The 23,297-nt window shown below is 42.4% G+C and overlaps 1 protein-coding gene across 6 annotated transcripts in view; it reads right to left on the bottom strand.

Annotated features, from left to right (window-relative positions):
• ST6GAL2 (ST6 beta-galactoside alpha-2,6-sialyltransferase 2) overlaps positions 1–19,783 on the bottom strand; it is a 92,225-nt gene extending 72,442 nt beyond the window's left edge. The window contains exon 1 of one of the 6 annotated variants that reach the window (XM_063616666.1): positions 19,672–19,783. The gene's annotated coding sequence lies outside the window, so the exon portion shown is untranslated. Of the gene's footprint in view, positions 1–15,165; positions 15,187–19,010; positions 19,563–19,671 lie in introns of those variants that run through there. The other 5 variants (XM_055241956.2, XM_063616667.1, XM_055241957.2 and 2 more) reach the window with 5 other exon arrangements.
• Between the last annotated feature and the right edge of the window lie 3,514 nt (positions 19,784–23,297).

Genomic DNA, 23,297 nt, shown 5'->3' with positions numbered 1-23,297 from the left:
CCAAATGACGAGGTTTATGCAACTTCAAAGTCTTTCTGCTTTTTTTTTTCTCCTAATACTTGATTACCTCTCTGAGCAGAGGCTGCACTTCATGCAGGTCTAATCTTTCAGATCACAGTGTGGTTAGGAACCCACCCCCTGCCTGACCCCCACCGCCAAAATCTGCACTGGCTGCTAAGTAGGCATTCAGTCTCAAAGAGGGTTTGTTCCACTGAACACCAAATGTGGACTAGAAGCAGCAGATTAAAATTCTGTTTGCTTGTGTCCCATGGAGGACTCAAAGTCAGGGGGTTTCTATCCAAGACTTTCTTTTTTTTCTTCCTCAACCGCTCCCTCCCCCCACAAAAGCCACTGTCTGGGTTGTAAGTTAAATCAATCATAAGTCATCTCAAAGAATAAGGTATTATATATAAGAAGGTAAGGCAAGAGCGAAACTAACAAACAAAACCCTATGCCACTTACGCTGCTTAAGCAAGAGCCAAAAAATGTGCTAGACATGCCGCCAATTCTTTTTCTTTTAATTCTTCTATTGTGTCCTAACGATAATAGCCACAAATGCCACCTTTGAGCCCAGCACAGGTGTTCTGGCTGGCAATTTAAAATACTTTGTCAAAAGGAACCAGATCATTTACTCTCACTTTACAGGGGAAGGAACGGAAGCCTGGAATACGGTCAATTTTTTCGTGGTTTGTTAAAACAAACAGAAGGAAAAGAAAGAAGGAAAGAAAAAGGTAACTCACACAAATCTCCGCAAGGTGCAGGGCCTGGAATTTGAGACTAAATATGTGGACTCCAAAGCCCCGTCTCTCCTCACAGACTGCCCTCTACAGGTTACAAAGTGCATTCATGCACCCCGCATCTCAGTGCCATATGGATTTCAGATTAAATGTCCAATTCTGACCTCAGTTTTACTGAAAATAAACTCTTCATGGGTCATAAATTTTTAGAACTGGCCATAATAAACTAAATATCTGTGTACAAGTCCCAAAGTGAACATCACTGCGCCTGAAGCCTCTAGCAGTGCTTCAAACATGCTTGCTGCTAACACTTAGAACTGCCGTTATCAGAGACAGAGATGGGAGATGAGAAAGAAACAGATTGGGAGACTAGAAACTGAAGAATGCCAAGGAGAGAATCCAATATGACAAAACTGTCATCAATCTAGCATCTGTGTAGAGTTTGGGGGTTTCAGAAACATCATAGGTCAACTTGTTTTTCAAATGTCTGAAATTGTGCCCCCACATGTGTGAATTGTGGCTAGAGAGCATACATCAGGGAGTGCAATACAGAAAAAGAAAAAGCACTTATTAAATACATCATTGAGGGAGTGTCATTACATTCTGCTGTAAGCTGGTGGTAAGATTCAAAAGTAGACTGGTGGTGGGCCATTGCTAGGTTGTAATAAACCCACATCTATGGTGAAAGGAATTTCTTTTGTTTAACAAACATCTGTGGAAGAAATCTGCTAACCACTGGGGATATAAAGGCAAATGAGATGAGCTCCCATATCTTAAGAACTGGTGGCAGGGGAGGGGCGGTGGGCTTTGGAGGGCATTTTGGGAGTGGTGAACAGAATATTCTACAAGTACAAGACAGGTACATCCGAACTGACTCCAAAGCTCCTTTGTGTTGACCCCATTTTATTCAGAAGGGAGCTGCAGACTCCCTGGAATTCTTCATTTGGAGGGGAGGGGCACCTTTCAAACAGGTACAACCAATGGGGAAAGGGGTGTGGGCCTCTGGCAGCTTCCTTCTGCACAGAGCTTGTCTTCTTCCACTGAGGTATTTGGACAAAAACCAAACTAGGGCTACTCTGTTAATTTTCTGCAGCAAACTGTAATACATCTTGTTTCATCCTTTCATCTCCTCCCCCAGGAACTTCAAAATATCGACCGCCCTTTAAACTCAGTGATAACTGCTCCCATCCTAGGAAGCCCGCAATTTGGAAATGGGGCAGAGAGGCTCCAGCTCTCACCCAGTCAGGGAGGGCATGGGTTGACTGTTGACAAAGTGCAGACGCCCCCTCCTGCTGCTGCTTTGGCTCTCTGGGCAGAAGCAGGGCCTTCAAAGCTGTCAGTCAGACCTTTGAGAACATGAAAGAACCCTGGGTAGGGAAGAAAGGGTTTGTTTGTTTTTAAGCTCTTCTCATTAAGTTGACTGATAGGGAGACTCACACACAGCAGTGGGGGGCATCCAAGTCTGATGTTTAAGCCTAGACAGCTCCAAGGGGACACCCGTTGGCTGTTGTCCCTTGCACTTGCCCAGGTGGCTGGGCCTCCGACTGTCCTCTCTGCACCTCACCCCTTCCCGACACCAAGCAGGACTGAACAGAGGGCCCTGCCCACAAGGCACCTGACCTTTGAGCCAGGGAGACAGCCAATCCTTTATTTAATTGTGGAGACTGTGATGAGGCTAGCCACTGTGTTGTGCCACTTTCCACTTCACGTGGTGTGACGGACCAACACAACTAACGAAGGTGACGTACCTGGGGTCTGTCTGCAAGATGGCCAGTGAGAGGAGGGTGGGAAAGCCAGCTCTGTACAGGCAGTCACCTGGGGTATCAGGGAGCGCTACACTCAGCCGCTTTTTGCACATCCCCACAGAATGAGATTCTCCCCACCCTTCACTGGCCAGAGAGTGAGTCCTGGAATTGTGCAGAGCCCCCAGCCTGATGCTAGTCTTCTGTTTCCTGGACACCAAGAGACAGCCTTTCTTTCCAAAAACGAATAAAGATAGTTATTTTGATGTATAAACTGAATGTTTAATAGTAATTCACTAAGAGGGTGAAAAATGCGAAAACTTCCACTTAGCTTGGATAGTCATGAAATGTAAACAGGTAAACCCAGGCCACTTCTTCTTGTTAGATCCATATTATTTATTACCAGTTTTCTAGGAAGCCACAAAATTGTGTTTACTTTCACTGCCTGAGAGTACACATTCTCAAGGAATATAAATCAGTTGAAAAAGCAATCTAACAAATAAACAAGCAAAACACCAAACTTATTACTAAAGGTGTGCCCAGGCCAAGTTCATCTCTTCTCCCAAAAGCTTGAGATCCTTTCAAATCCAGTGCCAATATCCAATGATTATGGGTTTCCTGAAGAGTGCAACATTCTTCAGGTTCACAGGTTGGTTTGGGCACAGGATGAAGGCTTCCTAGACATTAACATTCCGGAATACAGTCACAGACCTTTCTAACCACATCCAGTCATCTAAAAACTTCTCTAGGACAACAATATAATTAAAAAGTGTGGAGAAACCAACTGGCAATGTAAACCCTATTAAGATGGCATAGCACGGCTCATAAGGAAAATGAAAAGGGCTTGGGGGTGTGCAGGGATCTAAGATCATTAAGCAAAGTGAAAGAATTTTAACAGATTTTTAAATTTAATATAGTCATGCCATGCTAATGACAGAGACACATTCTGAGAAATGCATCCTTGGGCAATTTCATCGTTGTATGAAATCACAGCATGTACTCACAAAAAATCTAGATGGTACAGCCTACTTACTGCACACCTAGGCAATGTGGTACGGCCTATTGCTTTGCTCCTACGCTGCAAACATACACAGCATGTCACTGTACCGCATACTAGGCAATTGTGACACAATGGTATTTGTGTGGCTAAACATATCTAAACATAGGAAAAGTACAGTAAAAATATGGCATAAAAGATTTAAAAATGGTACAGCTGTATAGGACACTTACCATAAATGGAACTTCCATGACTAGAAGTTGCTCTGGGTGAGTCGGTAAGTGATGAGCGAATGTGAAGGTCTTAGGACATTACGATATGCTACTGCAGACTTTATAAACACTGTGCACTTAGGCAAAGTGTAAGTTTACACGAAATTTACAAAAAAAGATTTTCTTTCTTCAATAATAAATTTTAGCTTAAGATTAGTAATTTAGCTTAGTAACTTTTTAACTCTATAAACTTATTTTCTAAGAACTTTGGACTCTTTTGTAACACTTAGCTTAAAACACAAACACATTGTACAGCTGTACAAAATATCTTTTCTTTATTCTATAAGCATTTTTCTATGCTTAAATTATTTTATTTTTCACTTTTTAAACATTTTTGTTAAAAGCTAAGACACAAACCCACAAATTAGCCTAGGCCTACACAGGGTTATGGTCATCAACATCACTGTCTTCCACCTCCCACATCTTGTCCCACTGGAAGGTCTTCAGGGGCAATAACACGCATGGAACCACCATCACCTATGATAGCAACGCCTTCTTCTGGAATCCTCCTGAAGGACCTGCCTGAGGCTGTTTTATAGGTAACTTTCTTTTTTATTAATTAGAAGGAGTACACTCTAAAAGAACGATAGAAGTATAGTAAATACACAAACCAGTAACACATTTATTATCGTTACTTTATTATCGTTTATAATCATTATCAAATATTATGCCATGTACATAATTGTATATGATAGACTTTTCTATGACTGGCATATAGTAGGTTTATACCAGCATCATCACTAAAATACAAGTAATGCAGTAATGCACACTGCAGTACAACCTTACAACAGCTACAAGTCTCTAAGAGATTGGAATTTTGCAGCTCCATTATAATCTCAGGAGACCCCTGTGTTATATGTGGTCTGTCACTGACTGAAGGTTGTATGTTGCACATGACTGTATAGTATCTGAAATACCAGCAGTGCTGAAGTGCTCTAGGAACCAACTTAGGTTCCTAATAGAAGATGAAGTTTTCTTTGCTTGGTGCATGAGTCCAGGGCCAAACCTGAGTTTGTGCTTATGTTGTGGAAATCAGGAACAGCCCCAGGCAGTGGTGGGGACTGCCAAGCTGACACAGTCAGAATAACAACCACGAATAGTCAGCATCCATGAAGTCACTGAAGTCCTTTTAAGTTGCTTATGAAGGTAATTTAAAATGATTTCCACAGATGTGAGGACACTCACACTTAGGCTCTTCTTTCCTCACTTGTATGAGAGGTCCCTGTGTCTAACATAAATGGAAAAGTGACATCATTTATTCAAGTGCCCCACATACATCCTTTTGTTATTTATTTATTTATTTATTATCATTATTTTGAGATGGAGTTTCACTCTTGTCAACCAGAGTGGAGTGCAGTGGCATGATCTCAGCTCACTGCAACCTCCGCCTCCCAGGTTCATGCCATTCTCCTGCCTCAGCCTCCCGAGTAGCTGGGATTACAGGCGCCCGCCACCACACCCAGCTAATTTTTTGTATTTTTAGTAGAGAAGAGATTCCTTTTGTTTTAAACTTCATGTGCTTTCATTACATCCTGTGAAGTTCTATTTAATACTGAAGATCACTTAATGTTCCTAACTTCAATCGCTGGTAATTTTTTTTTATTTCAATTCTAGTACAGGTTCAGAGTAAGGAAAAGAGTCCTTTTAATTAACTGACATGTGCCAAGCATTCCCCTGATTTTAGCCTTGCCTTTGGGAAGCTGAAAAATTTCAAAAAACAAAATAAAACTGAACAAAACACTCACTCAGAAGGATGTGAGTCTGGGAAGAAATTCTGAAAATATACAAAGTTCCACATAAACTCTAATGACCCCAAATGCTCACTAACCCTTCATCTCTCTCCGTAGATGTCCCCAGCCCTGTAGCCATCTCTTGCAGGGAGCGATGGCAGAACGAGGTCATGGCCATGCATCTGATACACACAGGCAGGGGACAGCACAGCAGCTTCCTGGGCTTTAAGCTAAAGGTGTGTGTTAGTTTCTCCATCTGCAATGGGGTTGGGCTAAACCCAAGATCAAAGCCCTGCATTTATAATTCTTCATGGACAACTGACGCTGTATACTCCCCCTGGTGTAGAAGTACCTTTTTCAAATTTCATACATGATTCTTGGGTGGGCAGCATAATAACAAAACACTGCTGAGCCCATTCGTTCTGGAACAGCCTTATTATCACACCAGGTGCTGAAAATGTATGTAGTTCTAATTGTAGGATTTGTACAACATTTATGAATCCAAGACAAAGTGCTTTCATAAATTCTCCACGGACAGATCCAACCCAATATATTTACTAATTATTTACCGATTACACATGTCCATTAGTTCCGAATGCTTTGCTGAAGGAAGAAACAAAGATGCTGAACCCTATTTTTAATCATTTTCAACAGAAACGTGAATGTCAGGTTTTCTCTGTGAGATTCACAAGTGGCACAAAAATTATGAGGTTGAATGGTTGAGCAGTGATTTCCTAACATTGCTAGTAAATGTGTTTCTCCAAAGTGATTAGTGGCAACTCCAAAGTATAAGACAGTGTATGTGCAGAATGGCCCATCTGGGCCATGGTGTCTTGTCCTTAGAGAATGTTCTGTTTATAAATAGATCACTAGAATTTGAGGAGCTCTATTCATGGCGATTCAACTTGAAGAAAGAGGGAAAAAAATCCAACCTCCTCTCTTTTGTTTTAGAAATCACATTTAGGGAGTGGACAGCCATCCTTTCAGTCTAACAGGACTCTTAGATCCATCCATTCGACATAGATTTATGAAGAACCTCCAGGGCTCAGTACCACACAACATGCTCGATAGCTGGGACACGGAGTTCTGGAGGCTGCCTGTAAGGAACTTACAGTTCAGCAGGGATGGGAAGGGAGCAAAGTCAATTATAACAGAGTAGCAAGTATAGCAACAGAGAAATGATGCTGTGCTGCAAGTAGGCACCATTAAATCATGTTAGGTGTGTGTGTGTCAGGGAAGGCTTGCTGGTAAGTTAATGGGAGTTGGTGGAAGTTAGGGGTTGGGAGGCGGGCAGAAGGAGAGGGAAAGAACCAAGTCCATAACAACCAGGTCAAGGAGAGATGCTGAAGGTAGCTGTGGCTAAGAGGGGAGTAGGAAAGTGGAGACCATGAGCGTGGATCCAAGCCAGAAGCACATGATGTTCTAAAAAGGGCAGACAGTGTTCCGTATGCAATGGAGGATGACTGGGGAATCTAAGGAGAAGAGAATGCAGCACAATCGAGCTTAAGGTTTGGAAGGAGGACTCTTGGCCAAAGCGGCAAAGGGATGGGTATGCAGGAGGGGCAAGAGTGTATGGAGACATCTGTAAAATGAATTCTAATAGAACATGCTATGTTAGCTATGAGCAGTGCGCTGCTTCCACTCAATTTTTTCCTTAAAGAGTATGATAAACACGGGATGCTGAAGCCCAAGAAACACTTCACCCTCTAGAAACTGTAAATGTCACTATTTCCATAAGGGCAGAGACTGTGGACAAGCACATGAAGCATAATCACATATTTTCAAGCCACTTAAATAGCGCATGCCCAAGGGCACATTGTAGACAAGCCAGCATTTGCAGCAGCAGGTAGCAGAGGCAGCTTCCTTTTCAGGAAACAGACACCAAATCATTAGAACCTTAACGCTGTGTCAGCTTTGGCTGCCAAATATGCAGCTCCATACCAAATGGTACCATTTGCATCTGGCTCTGTATTTAAGCCAACTTCTTTGGCTTTAAGAAAATTCTGAATTTATACAATATAATATGAGCACATCTGATTTTCATTAGGCAGTTTGCCTGTTCTCCTTTTTCACTTTTGAAATCACATTTATATTTCTTATTCTCTTCCATTCTACTAAATTTTAAGATATCACTTTACTTTTTTTATTTCTCTTTTTTTTTTTGAAATGGGGTCCCACTCTGTTGGTCATCCAGCCTGGAGTGCAGGGTGTGATCTCAGCTCACTGCAACTTCCGCCTCCCAGGGTCAAGCAATGCCCCCAACCTCAGCCTCCAGAGTAGCTGGGACCACAGGCGAGTGCCACCACTCTTGGCTATTTTTTTCTATTTTTGGTAGAGACGGGGTTTCACCATGTTGCCCAGGCTGGTCTTGAACTCCTGAGCTCAGGCAATCCACTCATTTTGTCCTCCCAAAGTGCTGGGATTACAGGTGTGAGCCACTGCGCCCAGCCCATTCTACTTTTTCTTTATATTCCTTTGAACTTTAGTTTTTGGTATCATGGACACATCTCTCAAAGCTGGTCAGCACACTCCAAGTACAGACCAGGAACTGATGGGGTAAGGGACAGGCCTGGACTGGGTTTTTATATTTACATTCATTATTTCCAAATTGCAATGTAGAATTTCTCTGTAAGAACAAAACTACAAGGAATCTATATGACTTTAATCTTCCATGTCCTGATGAACTTTTCCTGATGAGCTAGTTCTTTAAAACATCTCCTAAGAGAATCTAATTATATTATGTAGAAAAGCTTCTAGAACTGACCATATAGTAAGCTTCTATATTATAATTGGGATAGAAATATATCATCTAGAAACAAGAGAGAGTCCTTGGGCTAAGAGTCCTATATCAATGTCCACTTGCAATGTTAAATTTTTTCCAAATTCACAATTCAGAGGCTACAAGTTAAATGCCAAATAAAATTGAACTCAGTTGGTAGATTTCTTTTTTTGTAAATAGATGAGGTCTTGTTCTGTCCCCAGGCTGAAATGCACTGGAGCGATCATAGCTCACTGCAATCTTGAACTCCTCTAGGCTTAAGAGATCCTCCTGCCTTAACCTCCTGAGAAGCTGAGATTAAAAGTGCAAGTCACCATGCCTGTACACAAATTTCATTTTTAAAGTGTTTTTTTCATATAAATGTTATATGTCCAGCATTATTTCTAATAAACTGGAATATTTTAAAATATATCTTCAAGATTTAGAGTAAAATGTACTGGCTTGTACTACATTTTAAAATTTACTTTTGGTCTTCTGGTTACAGTCTACCGAAGGAAGATCTATAGTACTGCACAAACGGCAAAACTAGGCTCTTATGTTATAACAATCCTGGGGTTTTTATGACAAAATGAACTTCAGACAGCATGAAAGTTTCAATGATGAACAAATATTGAACTTTTGTATTTTAATAGCACAACCAATACTTGATGAACAAATATTGAACTTTTGTATTTTAATAGCACAACCAATACTTTATTCCTGGTTAACTTTACCTTATTTTTCTAAAAAAGATAAATTGTTTAAAAGTTATTTTGTTTAAACTTTAAGTATAAACTGGTGAGCAGGTGACACAAAACTAATCTACTCTGATATAAATCAGAATAGTGAGTACCCATTGGGGGACAGTGACCAGAAGAGGGCATCAGGAGGCTTCTGGGGTGCTGGTAAGAATTGCTTCTTGATGTGCTGGTTATATAGGTATATTCCGTTTATGAAAATTCATCAAACCATACACATGCTCTGTGCAAGTTGGCACTGGAAAAAGATTTAATAATTAACTTTTTCATGTAGCAATTTTCTGGTTAAGGTATATGGCTGAAGAAAACAAGACAGATAGGGTAACTGCATAAAAGCCAGAGTAAACCTGTGCCTTGGAGGCAGCAGGCGCCACAGCTTCCTCCCTCCACATGTGGACAGAAGCAGCACATTGGTGAGAAAGACATGTGCTTAGAGAGGCAGAAAATGAGGAAGAGAAACGTTCAGGACTCCAAAGAGTCTATTCAGAGAGAAAAAAGGTGGTTGGTGGGGGAAAGTAAAGATGACATGTTTCTTTGTACCCTGTTCTCCCCCCAAATTCCATTTGACATCATGCAGAGATGTTCATTTGACATTTCTGGTTTGAAGACTATGAGGGGAATGCATCCCATGGGCCAGTGGTTACTGACTACAATACCACCTTCAGAAAGTTTAGGAAATCCTCTTATGGCCTTCTGTGATTTTCAAGCTGGGGATATAGCCAAGTTGGCTTCTTGCAGACCTTCAATCCCAGTAGGTGGTTTGGGGGCAATATTCCACCTCAATCTTTTGTACCTGAAGTTGATGAAATCTGACATGTGAGATTACATGGAGCTGACAATGTCACATGAAAGTAAATCTGGATTAAAATATTACATATATATGTATATACACACGATAGAAGGCCTGTGAGCTCCACACCTTCGTTGGGTGCAATGACGTCACTCACCCAAGCGTCTGAACACATCAGCACCTGTGAGCTTCTTTTAGTAAAATTTAGTATCTACCTCCCATTCTACCATCATAAACAATGGGGCCTGTGACTTAGTCTCTATTTCTCCCCCGCCTTAGAGACTGTCAGTACCAAATGAAGAAAATTTTATTTTGAAGTACACAGTTGAACATGCCAAGAGGCTTAACCACATCTCTATAAAAATATTTGTTTGGCACCTACACAAGATAAACAAGAGTGCCCAAATACCTTACTGCATTCATTAATCCTTATTTTCCACCCACCATATATATATATAAAACAAACAAACAAAAACAGGCGTGAGCACCTTTCTACAATCCTGTTTCCTACAACCTCTCCACACACACAAACTTGAATGTTACTTAAAAGAGAAACAAACCAATCAATATGGGTATGCCGTTCAGTTCAGTGAGGAACAGTTCTAAGGAACAGCCCTGTGACCAAGGTCCTACTGTCTGCGTTGAGCAGGGACCTCAAGGGCTGCACCCTGGTGCCTGGCTGGAGGTTGTGCCCACCACCCTGAAAATTCAGTGGCTATTGCTTAGGTGCTGAATGCGCACAGTAATTCCCAAACCAAATCTGTACGCCAGTCACAGTTAACCCTCTGCATCCGCAGGTTCCACATCCACAGATGCCACCCACCAAGACTCAAAAATATTTGGAAAAACAAATAGATAAATAAGAATACAACAATAAAATACCAATAAAAATACAGTGTAGGCTGGCATAGTGGCTCATGCCTGTAGTCCCAGCACTTTGGGGGTTGAGACGGGAGGATCGCTACAGACCAGAGGTTCAAGACTAGCCTGGGCAACAGAGTGAGACCCTGTCTCTCCAAAAAATTTTAAAAAGTAACCAGGTGTGGTGGTGCACACCTGTAATCCCAGTTACTCAGGAGGCTGAGCGGGGAGGATTGTCTGAGCCCAAGAAGTTGACACTGAGGTGAGCCATGATCGTACCACTGTACTCCAGCCTAGGCAACAGAGTGAGACCCTGATTGTAAAAGACAAAAACCAGGCTGATAGTGGTGGCATGTGCCTGTAATCCCAGCATTTTTGGAGGCCAAGGTAGGAGGATCGCTTGAGTCCAGGAATTCAAGACCAGCCTGGAGAGAACAGTAAGACCCCTGTCTCTCAAATAGAAATAAAAAAAACAAAATCAGCACAACTGTTTAGATAGAATTTACATTGTATTAGGTACTATAAGTAACCTAGAAACAATTGTTTTAAAATATACAGGAGAATCTGCCTAGGTTATGCAAAGATACTATGCCATTTTATATCAGGGACTTGAGCATCCATGGATTAGGGTATCCATGGAGAATACTGGAACCAATCCCCTAAGGATACTGAGAGATGATCGTATTCCTACATCATAAACCTACCTCTCATTTTCAACACAGTGTGGTAAGAATAAGATTGAGCTAATTTGGCCAATTGAAAGACAGGGATCGACACGGAGTAAAATGAGTTTGCTTAGTTTTACCTGTAAGACATGCACATTAAGCACTTGATTATACTCATGGGCTTCGAAATTATAATTGGGATAGATACACACCATCTAGAAACACACCTTAGGCCAGGAGTCCTTCCATTACCCCTTAAGAGGCACATTGTGTAATACAGTCTAAAGCTTTCCTTTCACCGACTTCTGGTTCTACATAGAATACTGTGCTTAACAGTCATGAGACAATACTGAAAAAATGCCAAATAAAAAAAGTTAACCCTGCCTTTTCTGTGTATGTATCCAATGGTGATATACGGGGCATTAATAGGATATGATGATAATACAGCATGATGTAATCAGTGGCTATTGCTTAGGTGCTGAATGCACACAGTAATTCCCAAACCAAATCTGTACGCCAGTCACAGTTAACCCTCGGCACCCGCAGTTAACCCTCTGCATCTGTATTATCTGTGATAATACAGATGACGTGTTTTAACTCTGTGGGGCAAAGTGTAGAGTGAAGCAAGTAACAAAGGTTTAGATTTAACTTACGGAAGCAATCACATTATTTTAAAGCCATACCTTTCAGACACTTTCCTACTACTATCAAGCCAACTTTGGAAACTCTCCCACCTCAAATAGTTAACGAAATAACCTACTTAAAGGCACGCCATGAATGTTATTCTAACATATCAAGTATTGAGTCAGGCCAATTACTTAATTAGTTCAACTTTCCCAGCTACTAATTTTGAACATCACAAAGAAGAATGCTTTTTAACTACACTGTCACTCAGAGGGTGTAAGCTGCCCTTTAAACAACAGAAATTATAGACCAATTATATACATATCTATTATAGACCAATTATATATATATCTAATGCATATAATAGAAATTATATATTATAGGCCGATTATATACATTATAGATCAATTATATATTATTATATAGACCAACTGTATGTTATTATATATACATATAGACCAACTATATACTATTATACATATAGACCAATTATATACTATTATATATAGATAATAATCTATAAACTATAATATATACTATATTATACATATAGATCTATACATACATATAGACCAATTATATACTATTATACTTATAGACCAATCATATACTATTTTTTTTTTTTTTTTTTGAGACGGAGTCTCGCTCTGTCGCCCAGGCTGGAGTGCAGTGGCGCAGTCTCGGCTCACTGCAAGCTCCGCCTCCCAGGTTCACGCCATTCTCCTGCCTCAGCCTCTCCGAGTAGCTGGGACTACAGGCGCCCGCCACCACGCCCGGCTAATTTTTTGTATTTTTAGTAGAGACGGGGTTTCACTGTGGTCTCCATCTCCTGACCTCGTGATCCGCCCGCCTCGGCCTCCCAAAGTGCTGGGATTACAAGCGTGAGCCACCGCGCCCGGCCATATACTATTATATATATACATATAGACCAATTACATACTATTATATCTACATATAGACCAATTATACACTATTATAGACCAGTTTATACATATCTAATGTATATAATGTATATAATAGAAATTATAGACCAATTATATACATAGCTATACATATATTGACATACTTTTAAAAGAAAACCATATTACACTTGTCTATTTCCCATTTATTCATAAATTATTCAAACTTTACCTTAGAAATTAGAGCACATAGTTTTCTTTTAAAATAACTCTTAGGCTTATGGTCTTAATTATTTTGCCTATGTCTATAGTGATTAAAAGACACTATAATGCAGGGCAATTCCAAATAGTCGCCTGCTCTCCAGAAAAAAACATTGAATCACCTATAGTATTTGGTAAACTTCTAGTTGACCTAAAACATCTCAAGTGGTTCATCTCTGTCAACACAGAGAACAGCTAACCAATATGTAGGATTCCAGTCATCAACCTGGGGCCAGGTTCCCTGAGGGACCTGCCTGAGAAGCCAATCTCAAAAGTTAGTCTCAACAGTCAAATGTAAAAGTTAGTCTCAACAGTCAAATGCATTCTGCATATCACCAAAGGGACCAAGGGAGTAGAGGTTCTTGCATGTTGAGCATGATGTCTGCTGTCGCCATAAAGAACATTTACACAAACATGCACACTCACATATATGTACACACGTAAGTATGTTTTCCATATGTATCCTATTTATAATAAACTAAGAGAAAGTTTAAACCTTAAACATTTTTGTTGGCTTCTCACAAGCCATATAATTTGGAAGATAAAATTTTCCCAGAGATAAGCCACATAGGAAAAAGAATGTTCTTCCTTCAGTTGGAAGGGCTAGGCTCTTGTCCTGATTTTGTTAGGCAACAGTCATGAATCCCAACAATTAATGCTGAAGTATCCTAATTCAAGTTCCCACTCCTGATTGCTGATGTAACAACACATAATGCGGGAATTTATTCCTCTGGTACTTACTTGCAAGTGTGTGTGTCTGTGTGTGTATGTGTGCACATGTATTCTTTTGAAAGACATTCCTCTTTTTCATACGAAAATTTCTTTTATTTATTTCTTTATTTTCTGAGATAGGGTCTCATTCTGTCACCCAGGCTGGAGTGCAATGGAGTGATCATGGCTCACTGCAGCCTCAAACTCCAGGGCTCAGGTGATTCTCCCAACTCAGCCTCCTGAGTAGCTGGGACTACAGGTGCACGCCCTCACACCCAGCTAATTTTTTAAAAATTTTTTGTAGATATGGGGGCCTTGCTATGTTGCCCAGGCTAGTCTTAAACTCCTGGGCTCAAGCAATCGCCTACATCAGCCTCCCAAAGTGTTGGGATTATAGGCACTGCACCAGGCCCATACAGAGATTTCTAATGGGGTATAGTTTCCCTAATTTTAAAATATAATTTACATAGCAAGATCCCTCTTCTAACAGTAAAAACAAATCCATTCATTTAATCCTATATGTACAGTTCCATCTTGTAACTGGGTTAGCTCTATCATTTAGAAAACAAATCCCATATTAACTGTACTTTTTTCTACCCATTTGAGGTCAGTGGCACAATTATGGGTTTTTGGCACATAGCAATATACTTACATTTCAGAAAAGTCATCATTACACTTTCAAAGAAGCTACTTTCACATTTTACTTCTGAATAATGAAAGCTATTGGATTATCTAAGAGACTTACCCTTTCCCATATTTAATTTAAAGCTAAGTCATTTTAGAAACCACAATTACCAACATGCAAGAACCTCTACTTGAAAAATTTGTATAATTTGAACATGGAAAACCAATTGTTTTAAATTTAATAAAGCATTTTTCTCTCGGGCTCAAACAGTAGAAGCAGCCCAGAGTAGAACTTAATGTGTGAATTATAAACTTCTGAAAACAAAGACTTATCATCAAGATACTGCAGAATTTTTCTTTACAGTGTATTCTCTAATGCTTTAGCCAATGTATTTCTGAATGTCCCAGGAGACTACTTTTTGAACTTGCTATGCTTACCAACCCAGTAAATCAAAGCAGATGGATCATTTTCTTGAATCTTAGCCTAAATTTTTCCTTGGAAATTTCACTTGATATGACATGCTTCATATCAGCCCAAATTTCATTCTAATATTGACTGCCTGGATATTCCACATTTCATAGCCCATTGTTAAGTTGCAGCTTAAACCTTTTTCTGCTTCCAGGTTCTGATGAACACATGCTTTCTATATACGTGGGCTCCCTGACATCCTCTTCCATCGCATACAATCTTCCCCATCCAGCAGGCTCAGCCTGGTTTGAGGATATGAAAACTTACAGTCTTAGTTGGGTCTCCGGCCCCACACAATGACAGGAGTTGTCATTCTTGTTTTCCTCTGTTGAGTGGATCTCAGTCTAATAGCAGGGGCTTTGGACACCCAGACACAGGTTCAAATCCCAGCTCTGCCAAGGCACTTTACCTTTCTGAGGTTCAGTCTTCTCGCCTGTAAAATGGGTACAATGATACCTCCCAGGATTGTGGCTAAAGTACACTTTGATAATCTGTGCAAAGCAAATGGCAGGATGTGGTACATCATAAGTGCAAATTAGTTACTATTATTATTCTTTGAATTACTACTATCTCCTGGGGCTGCACAGGAATTAGCTTTTAAGTATGCCACAACTTACAATTATCAATTTTGTGGAATCTCACACCAGAAGACATGTTGGAAAGGATTTAATGTAAGCCTTCCTTTTCCAGCCCTGGAAACTGAGCTCTGATAAGGCTGTCTTTCCCCACTGCTGGTCGCTGCAGGAGCACCAACAGCTTTCCTTGGCTCTCTAAGAAAGTCCAGTGCAAAACTACAAACCTAGCCTTCACATGCTTCTAGCTTTGTAAAGCCACTGCATGCCTTCAATTCGGTCTTCTTCCCTAGACAAGACCACAGAGGGCAGCAGAAGCCGGGACGGCACAGAACAGTTCTGTCCAGCTAGAAGTCCCCCACAGTGGGCAGCATGCCTCTGATGTCATTTCCATGCACAGAACAATTCCCCCAACCAACCAGTGGCGCTGGGTACTGTGGGATAATCAGGAACCTGCAGGTGGCATAGTGAAGACAATAGTCCCACAAGTGCTGGGACCCTGCTTTCACCAGGGCTAGGACCAATGCTGGGGCTGGACCAGATCACCAACTCCTGAAAAGCCTTAGGACTGCCCAGGTCATACTTCAACCCCTTTAAATGTTATTTCACCTGTGGACTAGGTAGATTCCAAGTATTTTGAATTGCAACTGTTCCCCTGTCAATTCAATGGGAGGGGTGGGAGGTGGCTGGGACCAAGCAAGAGTAAATTTCAAATTTTGGAAGGGACATAATAAATCCGTGTTTCTCTAACACTGATGTCTTTGTATTGTGTACTTAATAACATTTAGAAACAAATTTCTCAAAAGTTGGAAGGAGAGCTTTCAGAAAAATGGTAGGTATATTAAAATGAAAATGTGGTAATCCACTAACAGTGGCTGGTCATCTACAGCCCATTCAGTCTTTGGCATTGATATCAACAATTGGTGTAAGAACATTGAAAATTTCTGTGCAAATATGCACCTGTGTTTCCCTTACACTTTCCAAAATTTGGAAAGAGAAGTGTTTCCCTTCCACTTTCCAAAATTAGTATATAATTATATGCAATTATTACTTTTATAGTCATTTGGGAATTTCATCCCACTTTTTTTTCAGGGATGAGATTTCAGATTTCAATGCTTAGAAAATCAAAGCTTAACATACACCTGCCATGAGGGTACTATCTGATTCCCTTAGACATTTATGCATGCTGAATTAAGTAGTTAATTTAATTTAAGTAATTAAATTTTAAGATCATATTACAGAAAATCCAGGAAAAGAAAAAACTCAATCAGGAATAACACAATACATTTAAAGAGCAAATGCAGTAACAAAGACTGTCCTTACTATCATGCATAAGATATTTTTATTCAAAGTCTCACCAATGAGGCAGCAATCTGCAAACTAATTAAGAGCTTCCCAGAGGACAAATATCTCCAAGTTTTTGGAAAGGAACCTATCATTTATTTACCTAAGCAGGAGTGGCAGAAGCCTAGAAATGAGTTTGTCATTTCAGAAAAGATTTAATCACTTGAGAAATGCTTGGATAAATTCTAAACCTGGAGGGTAAAATTTCAGTCAGTATCAGTATAAGCAACAGACCAGAGCCTCACACACTGAAATCATCTCAGAAAGAGGAGAAACTCGGGGGTGGCGGGTTGGAACCTCCAGAAACAAGCAGGTACAGGAATTTTTTCAGCAGTCCCTTCACTATTTAACCAATCTTTGCTGGCTGGATTGGCCACAACTCAACTTATGTCTTCACCCCACAGAGTAAACCTTTTCCCTCTTAATTATCCTCATCAGAAACTCAACACAGATAATTGCCCTCTTCTGCATGATAAATCATTCATATGTTTTCAAATGTTAAATTGTCTCAACTTTGAATCCTGTAGTCTAAATATCCTGAATTTTGTATCCTTTCTTCCTAGATCGTGTGCACCACATAGCAAACTCACCAAATGTTGGTCCTTGCTCTGACCTCACTCTCTCCAGGAGTATCCATCCAAAGCCTCTCTAAACTGTGGAGCTCAGTATTCCATATAAAGCAGTGACTCCTATCACAATCTCTACAAGAGATTTAACTCAAAACTCCAGAAGCTTTCACAGCACCAAGCAAAAAGGTAAGATGCTACCATTTGTATCTATTACAGTAAGAACTGGATACAGTGCCTTCTTAACTTTGCAGTAAAATTCAAGGCACTTCACCTATTATTTTAGAGTTTCATTAGTTTTGAGCACAATATCCATTCACCTTTGCCAACAGTTTCTTTTAAGGCATGAGTACAAAATTCCTCAAGTGCTATAAAAATTTTGGTTGTCAGTTCCAGAAAAATAATGGGGCAAGGGGAGTGGGTGAAAACAGGTTCAAGGCCACATATCATTTTTCCTTTTAAAAGAAGTTTTAACCCTAACTTTGCAGCATATATATATATATATATATATACACACACATATATATACACACATATATATATATAATATGTGTATGTATATACATATACATCATATATATAGCACTTCACTTTATTGGAATTCTTCCTTAGTCATAAATTATATTTCAAGTTGGCAAAAAATGTTGGTCAGAATTTCAAAAAATGGAAGCATCAAAGTAACCAGCATGGGGTTTTTCAAGTGTGCTGCCAGCCCACCAAAGACCCCCTCACCTAAGCAGACAGTCCGCGGCGAGGAGGGCCAGCATGCCCCTTTATGGTCAGAACGGCAGTGGTACAAAAGACAATGATTTCAACCAAATATGGTTTGCCTCTCGTCAAATTTTTCGCATGTCCAATAAAAATAAGTTCACAAAAATCCAGCCAAGCATTACTTTCCCCCCAAAAGCGCTTCTCAGATTACAAAACAGCTTTGAAAGTTCAGCCTGACAAAACAAATATGGTACTAGGAGGAGAGACCTGGAAGGCAATCACAAAAAGTCTCATTTAAATTCCTGGAAAGCACAGCTTCTCCAAACACAGCTATTCAGCTCTTTGGAAGGCAGCACTTGCGGGAGCCATTGAGTTTAACTTCACTCAGTCCCCCAACACAGAACCGGCAAATCCGAATGAGATGGACCTCACACTCCCTACTCAAAAGAATGCATCAAATATCCACTCCGTACACCGCGGAAAGTAAACCCAAAAGCGGAGTTTGCCGCCTGCCAACTACATAAGAATTAACACTTGGATTGTAAAGATCCCTACTACCCCAAACATTATAGCTACAGAGAACCAGAAATCAACAGAACACACTTTAACCTTTAAGAAGTGTAGTTTTGTACGGGAGTTGGCTGAAGAAAGACAAAAATCTTCACTCCCTTCCAGAGCCAAAAGAGCCAAAATAAAAGATCACCGTTACTGAGCCACAGGGACACAACTGTATCCGCCCGTCCCCAAAGCGCAAGCCGTCCTCTCGTTCGCTTCTCCAGAATTTCCTGCTTTTCCCCAAACCACCTTCAACATTCCCCACACACGGGTCTGGCCCCAAACACGTAGTGTATCTCCAGCGCGGAGGCTGCAGCGCCACCAAGGAAGGCGTCGCCCACCCTTACCCAGTGTCCTGCCTTACCAGCCTTCTCCCCACGCTGCGCCTCGAAGCGCACGACACCGTGGTGCTCGGCGCTCCCCCTGGCAGCGCGGCACTGGAGTCCGAGGCGTGCGTGTCACATTTTATTCCCCGGCAGCCGCTCGGGTGCGCGCGCTACGCGCTCCCACACTCACACTGACGCCCGCTAGAGCTGGGACCCTGGCCGGGGTCTCCCGACTCACGCCGCGGAACTTGGGGGCTGCAGAAGGCGAGTGCACGGCGGGAGTCGTCCTGCCGCAGGCTCGAGTCCTCCTCCTGCCACCGTGGAGTCTCGGAGCTGCCACCGTGGGGTCTCGGAGCTGCCCCGCGCTCCCGTCCCGGGCGGCCTGCCGAATCACCTCTCTGGGGCCAGCGCTGCTCCGCGCCGGCGACGGCTGCAAGCGCGGGCGGCAGGGCACAGCGGGTAGCTCGGCCTCAAAGCCGGCGGGAGGCTACGCTCAGCCCCGTGCCGCACGCCTCATTGTTTCGGGCAGCGCGGCGGCGGCTCCCGCGGCTAGAGGAACCGCGGCCCCGAGCCCCGGGGAGAGGCGGCGGCTCCCGGCCCCCGCACCGAGGCTGCGCTGCGCCCCGCCCCCGAGCTCCGCTCGCCCCAGAGCCCCCTCCCTCTCCGCCATCCCTTTCATCCTCCCCTCTCCAGGCTCACCTAGCTGGCGGGAGCCGGGCACTGGGAAGTTGGGCTGCCCCCTCCCCGCGCCCCCGGCCCGGCAGCTCGGCCCGCCGGCGAGCGCAGGCGGGGCGCTCCCTGACTGCGCGCGGATCTCTGCTTCTCGCGGAGAGTGATTGCAGACTTGGGCTGCGTGGGGCGGTGCGGGGCAGCACGGCAGCCTAAAAAGGCGTGTTTCTCCCCGGCCGCCGCCTCCATCCAGCCCTAGTTCTTCCGAAGGTTACCTGCACAGTACCCGCCTGGCACGGTGCCTGGACACCCCCGGGGCACTCGGGTCCCGGGCGGGGGCAGGGATGCAGGAATGTGCACAGGCTGTGGGCGGCGGGGAGGGAGTCCGGGCGCCTGCCCCGGCGGAAGTGAGTCTTTGTGTACCCTCTCCAACACCTCCCCCTGCCAGCGCCGAAGGCCAGGCTACCTGCGCGCCTGGCAGCGCCTGGCAGCCGGCTGGGTGGGGCGCAGGGGAGCGCAGCATCCTCCCCGGCTTGCTCGCTCCCTTTGTTCCTCTCGCTCAGCCAGGCTTCGCGCTGCCGCCTGGCCCACGCTTCCAGAGCTTCTCTAAGGATCTGGGATGGACTTGGGAGCGGGCCACCTTCCATTTGGGAAGGGTAGCTCGCCAAGTCCGGTGACGGTGCTCCCTGGAGACCCTCACCTGCCCGCCCTTCCCCACTGCCGGTCCCCAACCCCAAGAGGGACGGAAAGTTCTTGGGGTAGAAGCCGGCGGGACACGTGGTGAAGCAGCCTCGGGAGCCAGTGGGCAGCTGCAGGCTGGGCAGCTGGAGCCTGCGGGCGGAGCCGCGGGGAGGTGCAGATCGAGTGTCCGTCTGGTCGCGTGCGGAATGTCCACTTGTCACGGCGGCCCTTGCGTTTTCTCGCGGCGGCGGCAGCTGGTCCTAGGAACCCGAACCGCGCCGCTCTTTGTTTGCTGGTAAATACTCTCCTCTGAACTTCACCGTGGCTCACCGCGCGCGCTCCTGGCACTGGGTGCCCCACCCCGCTGGTTCTCTCGCGGACCCAACAAGCTGTTCAGGTGTAGGGGAATCCCAGGTAGATGGATAATATTGCTAAGGTTGGGCCCATCTCAGGGGGACTGGTTAGTCACCCCTCACCCCACCCCACACCCTAAATCGCTAGAAGGACACACGTTTTGGAGACAGAGATCTTCCATTAAATGTATTATTTAAAAATCCACAAGTACGTACGTTTATTTAAGTAATTTAGACTTTTTTTAGGGGGGAAAAGCAATTAACTGGCTACCCAATTCATTCAGCATTCATTGGTGCCTACCTTAGACTGGAACTCTGAGCTAGACAGTGGGCGCCCAGAACTCCCTCAAAGAGTTTACAGAAATGTAAAACAGCACAGGAATTAAACTAAAATCGAGTGAGTATAATGCACTGTGTTCAAACAAAAGTGTGGGCCGAAAACGCGTACTCAGTATCTCCCCAATTGTATTAATTATGTGTGACACATGGAATTCTGCGGAACTGCCTGAATGAACAATGTGTTACACAGATATTTTTTTAAAAAAGAAAAATTATATTTTATAAATGTGAAATACATACAGTGTGGTTAAAAGTGACCAAAACAAAACAGAAACAAACAACTTGATAGAGACCCATAGCCGGTGGGGATAGAGAAAGGAAATACTGCAGAAAGACTCACGCTCTTAATAGTAGAGGGGCGCAGAGGGGGTTGCAAAGTCTGTGGGCTTCTGTTTCTCTTCTATATAATGGATATAACAGTACCTACTTTCAGCCTGGCGCGGTGTCTCACTCTTGTAATCCCAGTACTTTGGGAGGCCGAGGCGGGCGGATCACGAGGTCAGAAGTTCAAGACCAGCCTGGCCATAATGTTGAAACCTGTCTCTACTAAAAATACAAAAATGAACCGGGCGTGGTAGCACCCACCAGTAGTCCCAGCTACTCGAGAGGCTGAGGCATGAGAATCACTTGAAGCCGGGAGGCAGAGGTTGCAGTGAGCCAAGCTGGTGCCACTGCACTCCAGCCTGGGCGACAGAGAGAGACTCCCTCTCAAAAAAAAAAAAAAAAAAAAGTACCTATCTTCAAGGTTTGTTGTAAGTAGAGAGCATGTGTTAAAAGCATCTCCCCCAGTGCCTGACATGTTATACCTAATAAATTGTAGTAATTAATAAATGACAGTGGCCATTATTAAAACACTTTACCTTGAAACAGAAAAAATTGTACACTTTTTGTAGTGTATATGTATTTTATACATTTACTGTCCTTTCTGCATAAATGCTGCCGAAATTGATATCTTAAAGAAATTTTAATGAGTTAAATAAAAGTGTCCAAATAACAGTCAACTTTATAGAAGTAGAAAAACTACCATCTTAAGGCAAATATGCAAATTACTGTTGTAAAACTTTAAGTGGATTGAGTTCATTACTTGTGATCGAGGTAGTAAATACACAGTCACTAAACCGACTTGAATCTATTGCTTCCCACAGAAACCACAAAGCCAGTTTATATACAGGAAGCTATATGCTGATGATTGCTTCTGTCAAAGTGTAATGGTAAATAAAATATTTTGGCACCCTTTAGTTTAATTACTCAGAGACACAAGGAGCAGATTATTTAATTATTTTATTGGTCTATAGATTCATGAGGAATTCCTGAGTTCCTCTGGCACTATAATATTATTTTCCTTAAAAAATCATCAATAACAACAAAACACAATAAACTTATTCCTACAGATAGGCAGCATTCAGAAATCCACTTGCTGTTATCCATTTGCTCATAATAATAAGAATTTCCTTTCTTTTTTTTTTTTAAATTCAGTGTTCCTCAATTCTTTTCTCACCCTGTGTTAACTAACCAGCTAAGCTTTCACAGGGACAATTCCTTCCTGTTTCAGGAACTTGAAGCACATCATGAACAATCAACCAAATCGGGAAGCTCAGTTACTCAGCTGAGCAGCATTCAGGTGGGGCAGGGATGAAGAGTAAATATTTTCTAACTCCACCACTGGTGAATCTGGGCTATTTCACTTACCTATTGTTCATATAAATATATTTTTCTCCCATTCATTATGCCACTCAAATTTCACAATAAAACTATAGATTATTTTACAGATGAGAAAACTCACCAACAGAAACTTTCAGGACCACTTTCTCTAAACAAGATGCCTTTGTTTTCTGATTTACCTGAGATTTTCCATCTGTAGCATTGCAAAAACACATTGATTTCTTCCCTTGCTTGAGAAATTAGTACCTCAGAAAGGAAAATCTTCTATATCTGGGCTCCTCCTATTTAATCAGTGAAACGAATTTTCATGTGGCCGACAGTATAAAAAAAAAAAAGGAATTTCAGATTCTTGCTTTTTGGAACCCATTATCCACTGACAAGATTAGGTAGAAACGTTTGTTTCCTAGCCAACCCATAGATTTTTTTTAAAAAGTAGTTCCTTTTGTCTTTGGAAATGTTCATAAGGAAATAGACCACCATTAGAAAAAAAATGCTTCAGGTATTTGGATATGTGTGCATATGTGTAGGGGCCCAAATCCTCGGCCAGCAGGAGCTTCTTCTACCTTTCTGTCAATGTTTTCAGGTAGGTAGAGAGAAAAACATTATTTTTTAGCATCAGAT

The sequence above is a fragment of the Symphalangus syndactylus genome, chromosome 14 (genome assembly GCF_028878055.3).
Source record: "Symphalangus syndactylus isolate Jambi chromosome 14, NHGRI_mSymSyn1-v2.1_pri, whole genome shotgun sequence".
Lineage (NCBI taxonomy): Eukaryota > Metazoa > Chordata > Mammalia > Primates > Hylobatidae > Symphalangus > Symphalangus syndactylus.
The sequence above is the reverse complement of the archived record's forward strand: the minus strand, read 5'-3'. Positions and strand labels throughout refer to the sequence as shown.